The sequence below is a fragment of the Diceros bicornis genome, chromosome 14, assembly GCF_020826845.1.
Source record: "Diceros bicornis minor isolate mBicDic1 chromosome 14, mDicBic1.mat.cur, whole genome shotgun sequence".
NCBI classification, from domain to species: domain Eukaryota; kingdom Metazoa; phylum Chordata; class Mammalia; order Perissodactyla; family Rhinocerotidae; genus Diceros; species Diceros bicornis.
In genome coordinates, this window is record NC_080753.1 from 68,915,889 (window position 1) to 68,934,138 (window position 18,250).

Sequence of the window (18,250 nt, forward strand, 5' to 3'; positions counted from 1 at the left end):
TCCCAATTCGGGCATTCAGAACATATAGCACGTTGCTGTAAGCAAGCAGATTCTCATTCAAAGTTGCAAGTTACTATGTAGGAACAAGTTTGTATAGGTATTTCAAAGATGCCCAGAACTGAGCTAAACTTGGTCTGTGTCCAACTCCTAGAAATAACTTCATGCCCCATCTCCCTTACTTCCAGCTAGTAAGGATCACATAATTCCTAACAAAGTTTTGACACAGATTCCCAATTCGGGCATTCAGAACATATAGCACGTTGCTGTAAGCAAGCAGATTCTCATTCAAAGATGCAAGTTACTATGTAGGAACAAGTTTGTATAGGTATTTCAAAGATGCCCAGAACTGAGCTAAACTTGGTCTGTGTCCAACTCCTAGAAATAACTTCATGCCCCATCTCCCTTACTTCCAGCTAGTAAGGATCACATAATTCCTAACAAAGTTTTGACACAGATTCCCAATTCGGGCATTCAGAACCTATAGCATGTTGCTGTAAGCAAGCACATTCTCATTCATAGTTGCAAGTTACTATGTAGGAACAAGTTTGTATAGGTATTTCAAAGATGCCCAGAACTGAGCTAAACTTGGTATGTGTCCAACTCCTAGAAATAACTTCATGCCGCATCTCCCTTACTTCCAGCTAGTAAGGATCACATAATTCCTAACAAAGTTTTGACACAGATTCCCAATTCGGGCATTCAGAACATATAGCACGTTGCTGTAAGCAAGCACTTTCTCATTCAAAGATGCAAGTTACTATGTAGGAACAAGTTTGTATAGGTATTTCAAAGATGCCCAGAACTGAGCTAAACTTGGTATGTGTCCAACTCCTAGAAATAACTTCATGCCCCATCTCCCTTACTTCCAGCTAGTAAGGATCACATAATTCCTAACAAAGTTTTGACACAGATTCCAAATTCGGGCATTCAGAACATATAGCACGTTGCTTTAAGCAAGCAGATTCTCATTCAAAGTTGCAAGTTACCATGTAGGAACAAGTTTGTATAGGTATTTCAAAGATGCCCAGAACTGAGCTAAACTTGGTATGTGTCCAACTCCTAGAAATAACTTCATGCCCCATCTCCCTTACTTCCAGCTAGTAAGGATCACATAATTCCTAACAAAGTTTTGACTCAGATTCCCAATTCGGGCATTCAGAACATATAGCACGTTGCTGCAAGCAAGCACATTCTCATTCAAAGTTGCAAGTTACTATGTAGGAACAAGTTGGTATAGGTATTTCAAAGATGCCCAGAACTGAGCTAAACTTGGTATGTGTCCAACTCCTAGAAATAACTTCATGCCGCATCTCCCTTACTTCCAGCTAGTAAGGATCACATAATTCCTAACAAAGTTTTGACACAGATTCCCAATTCGGGCATTCAGAACATATAGCACGTTGCTGTAAGCAAGCAGATTCTCATTCAAAGATGCAAGTTACTAGGTAGGAACAAGTTTGTATAGGTATTTCAAAGATGCCCAGAACTGAGCTAAACTAGGTATGTGTCCAACTCCTAGAAATAACTTCATGCCCCATCTCCCTTACTTCCAGCTAGTAAGGATCACATAATTCCTAACAAAGTTTTGACACAGATTCCCAATTCAGGCATTCAGAACATATAGCACGTTGCTGTAAGCAAGCAGATTCTCATTCAAAGTTGCAAGTTACTATGTAGGAACAAGTTTGTATAGGTATTTCAAAGATGCCCAGAACTGAGCTAAACTTGGTATGTGTCCAACTCCTAGAAATAACTTCATGCCCCATCTCCCTTACTTCCAGGTAGTAAGGATCACAGAATTCCTAACAAAGTTTTGACACAGATTCCCAATTCGGGCATTCAGAACATATAGCACGTTGCTGTAAGCAAGCAGATTCTCATTCAAAGATGCAAGTTACTATGTAGGAACAAGTTTGTATAGGTATTTCAAAGATGCCCAGAACTGAGCTAAACTTGGTATGTGTCCAACTCCTAGAAATAACTTCATGCCCCATCTCCCTTACTTCCAGCTAGTAAGGATCACATAATTCCTAACAAAGTTTTGACACAGATTCCCAATTCGGGCATTCAGAACATATAGCACGTTGCTGTAAGCAAGCACATTCTCATTCAAAGACGCAAGTTACTATGTAGGAACAAGTTTGTATAGGTATTTCAAAGATGCCCAGAACTGAGCTAAACTTGGTATGTGTCCAACTCCTAGAAATAACTTCATGCCCCATCTCCCTTACTTCCAGCTAGTAAGGATCACATAATTCCTAACAAAGTTTTGACACAGATTCCCAATTCGGGCATTCAGAACATATAGCACGTTGCTGTAAGCAAGCAGATTCTCATTCAAAGATGCAAGTTACTATGTAGGAACAAGTTTGTATAGGTATTTCAAAGATGCCCAGAACTGAGCTAAACTTGGTATGTGTCCAACTCCTAGAAATAACTTCATGCCCCATCTCCCTTACTTCCAGCTAGTAAGGATCACATAATTCCTAACAAAGTTTTGACACAGATTCCAAATTCGGGCATTCAGAACATATAGCACGTTGCTTTAAGCAAGCAGATTCTCATTCAAAGTTGCAAGTTACTATGTAGGAACAAGTTTGTATAGGTATTTCAAAGATGCCCAGAACTGAGCTAAACTTGGTATGTGTCCAACTCCTAGAAATAACTTCATGCCCCATCTCCCTTACTTCCAGCTAGTAAGGATCACATAATTCCTAACAAAGTTTTGACACAGATTCCAAATTCGGGCATTCAGAACATATAGCACGTTGCTGTAAGCAAGCAGATTCTCATTCAAAGTTGCAAGTTACTATGTAGGAACAAGTTTGTATAGGTATTTCAAAGATGCCCAGAACTGAGCTAAACTTGGTATGTGTCCAACTCCTAGAAATAACTTCATGCCCCATCTCCCTTACTTCCAGCTAGTAAGGATCACATAATTCCTAACAAAGTTTTGACTCAGATTCCCAATTCGGGCATTCAGAACATATAGCACGTTGCTGCAAGCAAGCACATTCTCATTCAAAGTTGCAAGTTACTATGTAGGAACAAGTTGGTATAGGTATTTCAAAGATGCCCAGAACTGAGCTAAACTTGGTATGTGTCCAACTCCTAGAAATAACTTCATGCGCCATCTCCCTTACTTCCAGCTAGTAAGGATCACATAATTCCTAACAAACTTTTGAAACAGATTCCCAATTCGGGCTTTCAGAACATATAGCACGTTGCTGTAAGCAAGCACATTCTCATTCAAAGTTGCAAGTTACCATGTAGGAACAAGTTTGTATAGGTATTTCGAAGATGCCCAGAACTGAGCTAAACTTGGTATGTGTCCAAGTCCTAGATATAACTTCATGCCCCATCTCCCTTACTTCCAGCTAGTAAGGATCACATAATTCCTAACAAAGTTTTGACACAGATTCCCAATTCGGGCATTCAGAACATATAGCACGTTGCTGTAAGCAAGCACATTTTCATTCAAAGTTGCAAGTTACCATGTAGGAACAAGTTTGTATAGGTATTTCAAAGATGCCCAGAACTGAGCTAAACTTGGTATGTGTCCAACTCCTAGAAATAACTTCATGCCCCATCTCCCTTACTTCCAGCTAGTAAGGATCACATAATTCCTAACAATGTTGTGACACAGATTCCCTATTCGGGCATTCAGAACATATAGCACGTTGCTGTAAGCAAGCAGATTCTCATTCAAAGATGCAAGTTACTAGGTAGGAACAAGTTTGTATAGGTATTTCAAAGATGCCCAGAACTGAGCTAAACTTGGTATGTGTCCAACTCCTAGAAATATCTTCATGCTTCATCTCCCTTACTTCCAGCTAGTAAGGATCACATAATTCCTAACAAAGTTTTGACACAGATTCCCAAATCGGGCATTCAGAACATATAGCACGTTGCTGCAAGCAAGCACATTCTCATTCAAAGTTGCAAGTTACTATGTAGGAACAAGTTTGTATAGGTATTTCAAAGATGCCCAGAACTGAGCTAAACTTGGTATGTCTCCAACTCCAAGAAATAACTTCATGCCCCATCTCCCTTACTTCCAGCTAGTAAGGATCACATAATTCCTAACAAAGTTTTGACACAGATTCCCAATTCGGGCATTCAGAACATATAGCACGTTGCTGTAAGCAAGCACATTCTCATTCAAAGTTGCAAGTTACTATGTAGGAACAAGTTTGTATAGGTATTTCAAAGATGCCCAGAACTGAGCTAAACTTGGTATGTGTCCAACTCCTAGAAATAACTTCATGCCCCATCTCCCTTACTTCCAGCTAGTAAGGATCACATAATTCCTAACAAAGTTTTGACACAGATTCCCAATTCGGGCATTCAGAACATATAGCACGTTGCTGTAAGCAAGCAGATTCTCATTCAAAGATGCAAGTTACTAGGTAGGAACAAGTTTGTATAGGTATTTCAAAGATGCCCAGAACTGAGCTAAACTTGGTATGTGTCCAACTCCTAGAAATAACTTCATGCCCCATCTCCCTTACTTCCAGCTAGTAAGGATCACATAATTCCTAACAAAGTTTTGACACAGATTCCCAATTCGGGCATTCAGAACATATAGCACGTTGCTGTAAGCAAGCAGATTCTCATTCAAAGTTGCAAGTTACTATGTAGGAACAAGTTTGTATAGGTATTTCAAAGATGCCCAGAACTGAGCTAAACTTGGTATGTGTCCAACTCCTAGAAATAACTTCATGCCCCATCTCCCTTACTTCCAGCTAGTAAGGATCACATAATCCCTAACAAAGTTTTGACACAGATTCCCAATTCGGGCATTCAGAACATATAGCACGTTGCTGTAAGCAAGCACATTCTCATTCAAAGATGCAAGTTACTAGGTAGGAACAAGTTTGTATAGGTATTTCAAAGATGCCCAGAACTGAGCTAAACTTGGTATGTGTCCAACTCCTAGAAATAACTTCATGACCCATCTCCCTTACTTCCAGCTAGTAAGGATCACATAATTCCTAACAGTTTTGACACAGATTCCCAATTCGGGCATTCAGAACATATAGCACGTTGCTGTAAGCAAGCAGATTCTCATTCAAAGATGCAAGTTACTAGGTAGGAACAAGTTTGTATAGGTATTTCAAAGATGCCCAGAACTGAGCTAAACTTGGTATGTGTCCAACTCCTAGAAATAACTTCATGCCCCATCTCCCTTACTTCCAGCTAGTAAGGATCACATAATTCCTAACAAAGTTTTGACACAGATTCCCAATTCGGGCATTCAGAACATATAGCACGTTGCTGTAAGCAAGCACATTCTCATTCAAAGTTGCAAGTTACTATGTAGGAACAAGTTTGTATAGGTATTTCAAAGATGCCCAGAACTGAGCTAAACTTGGTATGAGTCCAACTCCTAGAAATAACTTCATGCCCCATCTCCCTTACTTCCAGCTAGTAAGGATCACATAATTCCTAACAAAGTTTTGACACAGATTCCCAATTCGGGCATTCAGAACATATAGCACGTTGCTGTAAGCAAGCACATTCTCATTGAAAGATGCAAGTTACTATGTAGGAACAAGTTTGTATAGGTATTTCAAAGATGCCCAGAACTGAGCTAAACTTGGTATGTGTCCAACTCCTAGAAATAACTTCATGCCCCATCTCCCTTACTTCCAGCTAGTAAGGATCGCATAATTCCTAACAAAGTTTTGACACAGATTGCCAATTCGGGCATTAAGAACATATAGCACGTTGCTGTAAGCAAGCACATTCTCATTCAAAGATGCAAGTTACTATGTAGGAACAAGTTTGTATAGGTATTTCAAAGATGCCCAGAACTGAGCTAAACTTGGTATGTCTCCAACTCCAAGAAATAACTTCATGCCCCATCTCCCTTACTTCCAGCTAGTAAGGATCACATAATTCCTAACAAAGTTTTGACACAGATTCCCAATTCGGGCATTCAGAACATATAGCACGTTGCTGTAGGCAAGCACATTCTCATTCAAAGTTGCAAGGTACTATGTAGGAACAAGTTTGTATAGGTATTTCAAAGATGCCCAGAACTGAGCTAAACTTGGTATGTGTCCAAGTCCTAGAAATAACTTCATGCCCCATCTCCCTTACTTCCAGCTAGTAAGGATCACATAATTCCTAACAAAGTTTTGACACAGATTCCCAATTCGGGCATTCAGAACATATAGCACGTTGCTGTAGGCAAGCACATTCTCATTCAAAGTTGCAAGTTTCTATGTAGGAACCAGTTTGTATAGGTATTTCAAAGATGCCCAGAACTGAGCTAAACTTGGTATGTGTCCAACTCCTAGAAATAACTTCATGCCCCATCTCCCTTACTTCCAGCTAGTAAGGATCACATAATTCCTAACAAAGTTTTGACACAGATTCCCAATTCGGGCATTCAGAACATATAGCACGTTGCTGTAGGCAAGCAGATTCTCATTCAAAGATGCAAGTTACTATGTAGGAACAAGTTTGTATAGGTATTTCAAAGATGCCCAGAACTGAGCTAAACTTGGTATGTGTCCAACTCCTAGAAATAACTTCATGCCCCATCTCCCTTACTTCCAGCTAGTAAGGATCACATAATTCCTAACAAAGTTTTGACACAGATTGCCAATTCGGGCATTCAGAACATATAGCACGTTGCTGCAAGCAAGCACATTCTCATTCAAAGTTGCAAGTTACTATGTAGGAACAAGTTTGTATAGGTATTTCAAAGATGCCCAGAACTGAGCTACACTTGGTATGTGTCCAACTCCTAGAAATAGCTTCATGCCCCATCTCCCTTACTTCCAGCTAGTAAGGATCACATAATTCCTAACAAAGTTTTGACACAGATTCCCAATTCGGGCATTCAGAACATATAGCACGTTGCTGCAAGCAAGCACATTCTCATTCAAAGATGCAAGTTACTATGTAGGAACAAGTTTGTATAGGTATTTCAAAGATGCCCAGAACTGAGCTAAACTTGGTATGTGTCCAACTCCTAGAAATAACTTCATGCCCCATCTCCCTTACTTCCAGCTAGTAAGGATCACATAATTCCTAACAAAGTTTTGACACAGATTGCCAATTCGGGCATTCAGAACATATAGCACGTTGCTGCAAGCAAGCACATTCTCATTCAAAGATGCAAGTTACTATGTAGGAACAAGTTTGTATAGGTATTTCAAAGATGCCCAGAACTGAGCTAAACTTGGTATGTGTCCAACTCCTAGAAATAACTTCATGCCCCAACTCCCTTACTTCCAGCTAGTAAGGATCACATAATTCCTAACAAAGTTTTGACACAGATTCCCAATTCGGGCATTCAGAACATATAGCACGTTGCTGCAAGCAAGCACATTCTCATTCAAAGTTGCAAGTTACTATGTAGGAACAAGTTTGTATAGGTATTTCAAAGATGCCCAGAACTGAGCTAAACTTGGTATGTGTCCAACTCCTAGAAATAACTTCATGCCCCAACTCCCTTACTTCCAGCTAGTAAGGATCACATAATTCCTAACAAAGTTTTGACACAGATTCCCAATTCGGGCATTCAGAACATATAGCACGTTGCTGCAAGCAAGCACATTCTCATTCAAAGATGCAAGTTACTATGTAGGAACAAGTTTGTATAGGTATTTCAAAGATGCCCAGAACTGAGCTAAACTTGGTATGTGTCCAACTCCTAGAAATAACTTCATGCCCCATCTCCCTTACTTCCAGCTAGTAAGGATCACATAATTCCTAACAAAGTTTTGACACAGATTCCCAATTCGGGCATTCAGAACATATAGCACGTTGCTGTAAGCAAGCAGATTCTCATTCAAAGATGCAAGTTACTATGTAGGAACAAGTTTGTATAGGTATTTCAAAGATGCACAGAACTGAGCTAAACTTGGTATGTGAACAACTCCTAGAAATAACTTCATGCCCCATCTCCCTTACTTCCAGCTAGTAAGGATCACATAATTCCTAACAAAGTTTTGACACAGATTCCCAATTCGGGCATTCAGAACATATAGCACGTTGCTGTAAGAAAGCACATTCTCATTCAAAGTTGCAAGTTACTATGTAGGAACAAGTTTGTATAGGTATTTCAAAGATGCCCAGAACTGAGCTAAACTTGGTATGTGTCCAACTCCTAGAAATAACTTCATGCCCCATCTCCCTTACTTCCAGCTAGTAAGGATCACATAATTCCTAACAAAGTTTTGACACAGATTCCCAATTCGGGCATTCAGAACACATAGCACGTTGCTGTAAGAAAGCCCATTCTCATTCAAAGTTGCAAGTTACTATGTAGGAACAAGTTTGTATAGGTATTTCAAAGATGCCCAGAACTGAGCTAAACTTGGTATGTGTCCAACTCCTAGAAATAACTTCATGCCCCATCTCCCTTACTTCCAGCTAGTAAGGATCACATAATTCCTAACAAAGTTTTGACACAGATTCCCAATTCGGGCATTCAGAACATATAGCACGTTGCTGTAAGCAAGCACATTCTCATTCAAAGTTGCAAGTTACTATGTAGGAACAAGTTTGTATAGGTATTTCAAAGATGCCCAGAACTGAGCTAAACTTGGTATGTGTCCAACTCCTAGAAATAACTTCATGCCCCATCTCCCTTACTTCCAGCTAGTAAGGATCACATAATTCCTAACAAAGTTTTGACACAGATTGCCAATTCGGGCATTCAGAACATATAGCACGTTGCTGTAAGCAAGCAGATTCTCATTAAAGATGCAAGTTAGTATGTAGGAACAAGTTTGTATTGGTATTTCAAAGATGCCCAGAACTGAGCTAAACTTGGTATGTGTCCAACTCCTAGAAATAACTTCATGCCCCATCTCCCTTACTTCCAGCTAGTAAGGATCACATAATTCCTAACAAAGATTTGACACAGATTGCCAATTCGGGCAATCAGAACATATAGCACGTTGCTGTAAGCAAGCACATTCTCATTCAAAGATGCAAGTTACTATGTAGGAACAAGTTTGTATAGGTATTACAAAGATGCCCAGAACTGAGCTAAACTTGGTATGTGTCCAACTCCTAGAAATAACTTCATGCCCCATCTCCCTTACTTCCAGCTAGTAAGGATCACATAATTCCTAACAAAGTTTTGACACAGATTCCCAATTCGGGCATTCAGAACATATAGCACGTTGCTGTAAGCAAGCACATTCTCATTCCAAGATGCAAGTTACTATGTAGGAACAAGTTTGTATAGGTATTTCAAAGATGCCCAGAACTGAGCTAAACTTGGTATGTGTCCAACTCCTAGAAATAACTTCATGCCCCATCTCCCTTACTTCCAGCTAGTAAGGATCACATAATTCCTAACAAAGTTTTGACACAGATTCCCAATTCGGGCATTCAGAACATATAGCACGTTGCTGTAAGCAAGCACATTTTCATTCAAAGTTGCAAGTTACAATGTAGGAACAAGTTTGTATAGGTATTTCAAAGATGCCCAGAACTGAGCTAAACTTGGTATGTGTCCAACTCCTAGAAATAACTTCATGCCCCATCTCCCTTACTTCCAGCTAGTAAGGATCACATAATTCCTAACAAAGTTTTGACACAGATTGCCAATTCGGGCATTCAGAACATATAGCACGTTGCTGTAAGCAAGCAGATTCTCATTCAAAGTTGCAAGTTACTATGTAGGAACAAGTTTGTATAGGTATTTCAAAGATGCCCAGAACTGAGCTAAACTTGGTATGTGTCCAACTCCTAGAAATAACTTCATGCCCCATCTCCCTTACTTCCAGCTAGTAAGGATCACATAATTCCTAACAAAGTTTTGACACAGATTCCCAATTCGGGCATTCAGAACATATAGCACGTTGCTGTAAGCAAGCACATTCTCATTCAAAGATGCAAGTTACTATGTAGGAACAAGTTTGTATAGGTATTTCAAAGATGCCCAGAACTGAGCTAAACTTGGTATGTGTCCAACTCCTAGAAATAACTTCATGACCCATCTCCCTTACTTCCAGCTAGTAAGGATCACATAATTCCTAACAAAGTTTTGACACAGATTCCCAATTCGGGCATTCAGAACATATAGCACGCTGCTGTAAGCAAGCACATTGTCATTCAAAGATGCAAGTTACTATGTAGGAACAAGTTTGTATAGGTATTTCAAAGATGCCCAGAACTGAGCTAAACTTGGTACGTGTCCAACTCCTAGAAATAACTTCATGCCCCATCTCCCTTACTTCCAGCTAGTAAGGATCACATAATTCCTAACAAAGTTTTGACACAGATTCCCAATTCGGGCATTCAGAACATATAGCACGTTGCTGTAAGCAAGCACATTCTCATTCAAAGTTGCAAGTTACTATGTAGGAACAAGTTTGTATAGGTATTTCAAAGATGCCCAGAACTGAGCTAAACTTGGTATGTGTCCAACTCCTAGAAATAACTTCATGCCCCATCTCCCTTACTTCCAGCTAGTAAGGATCACATAATTCCTAACAAAGTTTTGACACAGATTCCCAATTCGGGCATTCAGAACATATAGCACGTTGCTGTAAGCAAGCACATTCTCATTCAAAGATGCAAGTTACTATGTAGGAACAAGTTTGTATAGGTATTTCAAAGATGCCCAGAACTGAGCTAAACTTGGTATGTGTCCAACTCCTAGAAATAACTTCATGCCCCATCACCCTTACTTCCAGCTAGTAAGGATCACATAATTCCTAACAAAGTTTTGACACAGATTCCCAATTCGGGCATTCAGAACATATAGCACGTTGCTGTAAGCAAGCACATTCTCATTCAAAGTTGCAAGTTACTATGTAGGAACAAGTTTGTATAGGTATTTCAAAGATGCCCAGAACTGAGCTACACTTGGTATGTGTCCAACTCCTAGAAATAACATCATGCCCCATCTCCCTTACTTCCAGCTAGTAAGGATCACATAATTCCTAACAAAGTTTTGACACAGATTCCCTATTCGGGCAATCAGAACATATAGCACGTTGCTGTAAGCAAGCACATTCTCATTCAAAGATGCAAGTTACTATGTAGGAACAAGTTTGTATAGGTATTTCAAAGATGCCCAGAACTGAGCTAAACTTGGTATGTGTCCAACTCCTAGAAATAACTTCATGCCCCATCTCCCTTACTTCCAGCTAGTAAGGATCACATAATTCCTAACAAAGTTTTGACACAGATTCCCAATTCGGGCATTCAGAACATATAGCACGTTGCTGTAAGCAAGCACATTCTCATTCAAAGATGCAAGTTACTATGTAGGAACAAGTTTGTATAGGTATTTCAAAGATGCCCAGAACTGAGCTAAACTTGGTATGTGTCCAACTCCTAGAAATAACTTCATGCCCCATCTCCCTTACTTCCAGCTAGTAAGGATCACATAATTCCTAACAAAGTTTTGACACAGATTCCCAATTCGGGCATTCAGAACATATAGCACGTTGCTGTAAGCAAGCAGATTCTCATTCAAAGATGCAAGTTACTATGTAGGAACAAGTTTGTATAGGTATTTCAAAGATGCCCAGAACTGAGCTAAACTTGGTATGTGTCCAACTCCTAGAAATAACTTCATGCCCCATCTCCTTTACTTCCAGCTAGTAAGGATCACATAATTCCTAACAAAGTTTTGACACAGATTCCCAATTCGGGCATTCAGAACATATAGCACGTTGCTGTAAGCAAGCACATTCTCATTCAAAGATGCAAGTTACTATGTAGGACCAAGTTTGTATAGGTATTTCAAAGATGCCCAGAACTGAGCTAAACTTGGTATGTGTCCAACTCCTAGAAATAACTTCATGCCCCATCTCCCTTACTTCCAGCTAGTAAGGATCACATAATTCCTAACAAAGTTTTGACACAGATTCCCAATTCGGGCATTCAGAACATATAGCACGTTGCTGTAAGCAAGCACATTCTCATTCAAAAATGCAAGTTACTATGTAGGAACAAATTTGTATAGGTATTTCAAAGATGCCCAGAACTGAGCTAAACTTGGTATGTGTCCAACTCCTAGAAATAACTTCATGTCCCATCTCCCTTTCTTCCAGCTAGTAAGGATCACATAATTCCTAACAAAGTTTTGACACAGATTCCCAATTCGGGCATTCAGAACATATAGCACGTTGCTGTAAGCAAGCACATTCTCATTCAAAGATGCAAGTTACTATGTAGGAACAAGTTTGTATAGGTATTTCAAAGATGCCCAGAACTGAGCTAAACTTGGTATGTGTCCAACTCCTAGAAATAACTTCATGCCCCATCTCCCTTACTTCCAGCTAGTAAGGATCACATAATTCCTAACAAAGTTTTGACACAGATTCCCAAATCGGGCATTCAGAACATATAGCACGTTGCTGCAAGCAAGCACATTCTCATTCAAAGTTGCAAGTTACTATGTAGGAACAAGTTTGTATAGGTATTTCAAAGATGCCCAGAACTGAGCTAAACTTGGTATGTCTCCAACTCCAAGAAATAACTTCATACCCCATCTCCCTTACTTCCAGCTAGTAAGGATCACATAATTCCTAACAAAGTTTTGACACAGATTCCCAATTCGGGCATTCAGAACATATAGCACGTTGCTGTAAGCAAGCACATTCTCATTCAAAGTTGCAACTTACTATGTAGGAACAATTTTGTATAGGTATTTCAAAGATGCCCAGAACTGAGCTAAACTTGGTATGTGTCCAACTCCTAGAAATAACTTCATGCCCCATCTCCCTTACTTCCAGCTAGTAAGGATCACATAATTCCTAACAAAGTTTTGACACAGATTGCCAATTCGGGCATTCAGAACATATAGCACGTTGCTGTAAGCAAGCAGATTCTCATTAAAGATGCAAGTTACTATGTAGGAACAAGTTTGTATAGGTATTTCAAAGATGCCCAGAACTGAGCTAAACTTGGTATGTGTCCAACTCCTAGAAATAACTTCATGCCCCATCTCCCTTACTTCCAGCTAGTAAGGATCACATAATTCCTAACAAAGTTTTGACACAGATTCCCAATTCGGGCATTCAGAACATATAGCACGTTGCTGTAAGCAAGCACATTCTCATTCAAAGATGCAAGTTACTATGTAGGAACAAGTTTGTATAGGTATTTCAAAGATGCCCAGAACTGAGCTAAACTTGGTATGTGTCCAACTCCTAGAAATAACTTCATGCCCCCTCTCCCTTACTTCCAGCTAGTAAGGATCACATAATTCCTAACAAAGTTTTGACACAGATTCCCAATTCGGGCATTCACATCATATAGCACGTTGCTGTAAGCAAGCACATTCTCATTCAAAGATGCAAGTTACTATGTAGGAACAAGTTTGTATAGGTATTTCAAAGATGCCCAGAACTGAGCTAAACTTGGTATGTGTCCAACTCCTAGAAATAACTTCATGCCCCATCTCCCTTACTTCCAGCTAGTAAGGATCACATAATTCCTAACAAAGTTTTGACACAGATTCCCAATTCGGGCATTCAGAACATATAGCACGTTGCTGTAAGCAAGCACATTCTCATTCAAAGTTGCAAGTTACTATGTAGGAACAAGTTTGTATAGGTATTTCAAAGATGCCCAGAACTGAGCTAAACTTGGTATGTGTCCAACTCCTAGAAATAACTTCATGCCCCATCTCCCTTACTTCCAGCTAGTAAGGATCACATAATTCCTAACAAAGTTTTGACACAGATTCCCAATTCGGGCATTCAGAACATATAGCACGTTGCTGTAAGCAAGCAGATTCTCATTCAAAGATGCAAGTTACTATGTAGGAACAAGTTTGTATAGGTATTTCAAAGATGCCCAGAACTGAGCTAAACTTGGTATGTGTCCAACTCCTAGAAATAACTTCATGCCCCATCTCCCTTACTTCCAGCTAGTAAGGATCACATAATTCCTAACAAAGTTTTGACACAGATTGCGAATTCGGGCAATCAGAACATATAGCACGTTGCTGTAAGCAAGCACATTCTCATTCAAAGTTGCAAGTTACTATGTAGGAACAAGTTTGTATAGGTATTTCAAAGATGCCCAGAACTGAGCTAAACTTGGTATGTGTCCAACTCCTAGAAATAACTTCATGCCCCATCTCCCTTACTTCCAGCTAGTAAGGATCACATAATTCCTAACAAAGTTTTGACACAGATTCCCAATTCGGGCATTCAGAACATATAGCACGTTGCTGTAAGCAAGCACATTCTCATTCAAAGATGCAAGTTACTATGTAGGAACAAGTTTGTATAGGTATTTCAAAGATGCCCAGAACTGAGCTAAACTTGGTATGTGTCCAACTCCTAGAAATAACTTCATGCTCCATCTCCCTTACTTCCAGCTTGTAAGGATCACATAATTCCTAACAAAGTTTTGACACAGATTCCCAAATCGGGCATTCAGAACATATAGCACGTTGCTGCAAGCAAGCACATTCTCATTCAAAGTTGCAAGTTACTATGTAGGAACAAGTTTGTATAGGTATTTCAAAGATGACCAGAACTGAGCTAAACTTGGTATGTCTCCAACTCCAAGAAATAACTTCATGCCCAGCTCCCTTACTTCCAGCTAGTAAGGATCACATAATTCCTAACAAAGTTTTGACACAGATTCCCAGTTCGGGCATTCAGAACATATAGCACGTTGCTGTAAGCAAGCACATTTTCATTCAAAGTTGCAAGTTACTATGTAGGAACAAGTTTGTATAGGTATTTCAAAGATGCCCAGAACTGAGCTAAACTTGGTATGTGTCCAACTCCTAGAAATAACTTCATGCCCCATTTCCCTTACTTCCAGCTAGTAAGGATCACATAATTCCTAACAAAGTTTTGACACAGATTCCCAATTCGGGCATTCAGAACATATAGCACGTTGCTGTAAGCCAGCAGATTCTCATTCAAAGATGCAAGTTACTATGTAGGAACAAGTTTGTATAGGTATTTCAAAGATGCCCAGAACTGAGCTAAACTTGGTATGTGTCCAACTCCTAGAAATAACTTCATGCCCCATCTCCCTTACTTCCAGCTAGTAAGGATCACATAATTCCTAACAGTTTTGACACAGATTCCCAATTCGGGCATTCAGAACATATAGCACGTTGCTGTAAGCAAGCAGATTCTCATTCAAAGATGCAAGTTACTATGTAGGAACAAGTTTGTATAGGTATTTCAAAGATGCCCAGAACTGAGCTAAACTTGGTATGTGTCCAACTCCTAGAAATAACTTCATGCCCCATCTCCCTTACTTCCAGCTAGTAAGGATCACATAATTCCTAACAAAGTTTTGACACAGATTCCCAATTCGGGCATTCAGAACATATAGCACGTTGCTGTAAGCAAGCACATTCTCATTCAAAGATGCAAGTTACTATGTAGGAACAAGTTTGTATAGGTATTTCAAAGATGCCCAGAACTGAGCTAAACTTGGTATGTGTCCAACTCCTAGAAATAACTTCATGCCCCATCTCCCTTACTTCCAGCTAGTAAGGATCACATAATTCCTAACAAAGATTTGACACAGATTCCCAATTCGGGCATTCAGAACATATAGCACGTTGCTGTAAGCAAGCACATTCTCATTCAAAGATGCAAGTTACTATGTAGGAACAAGTTTGTATAGGTATTTCAAAGATGCCCAGAACTGAGCTAAACTTGGTATGTGTCCAACTCCTAGAAATAACTTCATGACCCATCTCCCTTACTTCCAGCTAGTAAGGATCACATAATTCCTAACAAAGTTTTGACACAGATTCCCAATTCGGGCATTCAGAACATATAGCACGCTGCTGTAAGCAAGCACATTGTCATTCAAAGATGCAAGTTACTATGTAGGAACAAGTTTGTATAGGTATTTCAAAGATGCCCAGAACTGAGCTAAACTTGGTACGTGTCCAACTCCTAGAAATAACTTCATGTCCCATCTCCCTTTCTTCCAGCTAGTAAGGATCACATAATTCCTAACAAAATTTTGACACAGATTCCCAATTCGGGCATTCAGAACATATAGCACGTTGCTGTAAGCAAGCACATTCTCATTCAAAGATGCAAGTTACTATGTAGGAACAAGTTTGTATAGGTATTTCAAAGATGCCCAGAACTGAGCTAAACTTGGTATGTGTCCAACTCCTAGAAATAACTTCATGCCCCATCTCCCTTACTTCCAGCTAGTAAGGATCACATAATTCCTAACAAAGTTTTGACACAGATTCCCAAATCGGGCATTCAGAACATATAGCACGTTGCTGCAAGCAAGCACATTCTCATTCAAAGTTGCAAGTTACTATGTAGGAACAAGTTTGTATAGGTATTTCAAAGATGCCCAGAACTGAGCTAAACTTGGTATGTCTCCAACTCCAAGAAATAACTTCATACCCCATCTCCCTTACTTCCAGCTAGTAAGGATCACATAATTCCTAACAAAGTTTTGACACAGATTCCCAATTCGGGCATTCAGAACATATAGCACGTTGCTGTAAGCAAGCACATTCTCATTCAAAGTTGCAACTTACTATGTAGGAACAATTTTGTATAGGTATTTCAAAGATGCCCAGAACTGAGCTAAACTTGGTATGTGTCCAACTCCTAGAAATAACTTCATGCCCCATCTCCCTTACTTCCAGCTAGTAAGGATCACATAATTCCTAACAAAGTTTTGACACAGATTGCCAATTCGGGCATTCAGAACATATAGCACGTTGCTGTAAGCAAGCAGATTCTCATTAAAGATGCAAGTTACTATGTAGGAACAAGTTTGTATAGGTATTTCAAAGATGCCCAGAACTGAGCTAAACTTGGTATGTGTCCAACTCCTAGAAATAACTTCATGCCCCATCTCACTTACTTCCAGCTAGTAAGGATCACATAATTCCTAACAAAGTTTTGACACAGATTCCCAATTCGGGCATTCAGAACATATAGCACGTTGCTGTAAGCAAGCACATTCTCATTCAAAGATGCAAGTTACTATGTAGGAACAAGTTTGTATAGGTATTTCAAAGATGCCCAGAACTGAGCTAAACTTGGTATGTGTCCAACTCCTAGAAATAACTTCATGCCCCATCTCCCTTACTTCCAGCTAGTAAGGATCACATAATTCCTAACAAAGTTTTGACACAGATTCCCAATTCGGGCATTCACATCATATAGCACGTTGCTGTAAGCAAGCACATTCTCATTCAAAGATGCAAGTTACTATGTAGGAACAAGTTTGTATAGGTATTTCAAAGATGCCCAGAACTGAGCTAAACTTGGTATGTGTCCAACTCCTAGAAATAACTTCATGCCCCATCTCCCTTACTTCCAGCTAGTAAGGATCACATAATTCCTAACAAAGTTTTGACACAGATTCCCAATTCGGGCATTCAGAACATATAGCACGTTGCTGTAAGCAAGCACATTCTCATTCAAAGTTGCAAGTTACTATGTAGGAACAAGTTTGTATAGGTATTTCAAAGATGCCCAGAACTGAGCTAAACTTGGTATGTGTCCAACTCCTAGAAATAACTTCATGCCCCATCTCCCTTACTTCCAGCTAGTAAGGATCACATAATTCCTAACAAAGTTTTGACACAGATTCCCAATTCGGGCATTCAGAACATATAGCACGTTGCTGTAAGCAAGCAGATTCTCATTCAAAGATGCAAGTTACTATGTAGGAACAAGTTTGTATAGGTATTTCAAAGATGCCCAGAACTGAGCTAAACTTGGTATGTGTCCAACTCCTAGAAATAACTTCATGCCCCATCTCCCTTACTTCCAGCTAGTAAGGATCACATAATTCCTAACAAAGTTTTGACACAGATTGCGAATTCGGGCAATCAGAACATATAGCACGTTGCTGTAAGCAAGCACATTCTCATTCAAAGTTGCAAGTTACTATGTAGGAACAAGTTTGTATAGGTATTTCAAAGATGCCCAGAACTGAGCTAAACTTGGTATGTGTCCAACTCCTAGAAATAACTTCATGCCCCATCTCCCTTACTTCCAGCTAGTAAGGATCACATAATTCCTAACAAAGTTTTGACACAGATTCCCAATTCGGGCATTCAGAACATATAGCACGTTGCTGTAAGCAAGCACATTCTCATTCAAAGATGCAAGTTACTATGTAGGAACAAGTTTGTATAGGTATTTCAAAGATGCCCAGAACTGAGCTAAACTTGGTATGTGTCCAACTCCTAGAAATAACTTCATGCTCCATCTCCCTTACTTCCAGCTTGTAAGGATCACATAATTCCTAACAAAGTTTTGACACAGATTCCCAAATCGGGCATTCA